Below are 1,680 nucleotides of genomic sequence, written 5' to 3' on the forward strand. Positions count from 1 at the left end.
CCCTATAGGGTTGAGTCGGGTTCGGGAATCATGTATTTTTAAGCCGAGTCGGGTTGGTTTCGGGTTAGGGTGTTGGAGGGTCAAGTTAGAGTTGAGGCAAACCTATGCCAAACCCGACCCATTGACATCCCTACATGAAAGCGGTGTGGACTGGGGCCTTATAATCCTATCCAAAACATGGCTGAGCCCAGGGCTCCATTGCACGTTTGCAATAATATAAGGGATTTGGGCCGATCTAGTATTGGCCCAATTAAGCACTCCGGGGTAAAAGAACTGGCTCAGTTGAGGATTATCAATCAAATAAGTAAAAGTTGTTTCACATGCCGTTGCTTGTAGTGCTAAAACCATTAAGCTTGTTTTTAGAGTATTTAGCCTCGCCCACATAAAAGAGTTAGGTGTGACAATAGGGCTTAAAGCTAACCTAACCAGTTGGTGGAAGTCAAAGTTTATTGATCCCCAACATAATTTAAATGAATTAGAAACCTAGCCAAGTGGAACAATCTACCCCCTGGGATCAAATAAGAATTATGTCTTTATACAAGAGTTGTGATGATATACAATCATAGATTGAGAGTTTTTGGAGACAAAGATCTATACAACTCTGGTCGAACTTGGAAGATAAAAATACAAATTATTTCCATAAAAGTACAATGTATCACCAAAGGAAAAATGAAATCCATGGTATCAAAGACTTTCAGGGATCTTGGGTGACAGAGCATAAAGACATTCCAGGAGTCTTCATCTCTTATTTTTCAAACTTTTTTACCCATCAACCATCTGATGATCTAACCTTTATTGACAATATTTTTACCCCTACCATTTCTAAGGAAGAAAGATAATAGGAATCCGACTGCCATCCCTTTTGAGGAAGAAATCAAATCAGCTCTCTTTAGTATAGGCAGTCTCAAATCTCCATGATCGGATGGTATGCCTGCTCTAGTTTATAAAGAATATTGGGATTTGATGGGTAGTGAAATCATAGCTTTTGCAAAGGAATTTTTCCAAAATAAGAAGCTATTGAAGCGTCTCAATCATACCTTTATATAGCTTATTTATACTAAAGTTCAGGATTATCGTCCAATCAGTCTTTGTAATGTCTTATATAAAATTATTTCAAAGATTCCAGACAATAGACTTCATACTGTTTTAGATAAATGTATTTTCCCCAATCAATCAACTTTTATTCCAGGACGACAAATGGTAAATAATACCATTATTGCCCATGAAATGCTTCATTTTTTAAAACATCACAAAAAAGGTATAGGCTATGTGGCTATTAAATTGGACGTGGCAAAAGCCTATGACCGACTGAAATGGTCTTTTCTCCTTGCAGTTTTAAAAGGTTAAGAGTTTTCCAAGGACTTTTGTCATATCATTCTAGAATTATCTCTTATGTCTCTTACTCTATTCTCATTAATCAACTCCAAGGCTTACGGATAGCACCTAGAGCCCATATTATTTCTCATTTACTTTTTGCGGATGACATTCTATTATTTTTAAGAAGCCATCAAGATGAACCTGACGCCCTTAAAATCATTCTTCATCACTTTCAAAACTCCTCAAGGCAGCTAATTAATTTAAAGAAATCATGCATTTATTTTAGCAAAAATACCCATCCTAGACATCAAAGAATGATTCGGAGACAACTTCAAATGAAAACCCTCCCTGAAAGTTCTAGAT

Source organism: Nelumbo lutea, chromosome 6, assembly GCF_056320005.1.
Source record: "Nelumbo lutea isolate HS-2025 chromosome 6, American lotus-T2T, whole genome shotgun sequence".
Classification (NCBI taxonomy): domain Eukaryota; kingdom Viridiplantae; phylum Streptophyta; class Magnoliopsida; order Proteales; family Nelumbonaceae; genus Nelumbo; species Nelumbo lutea.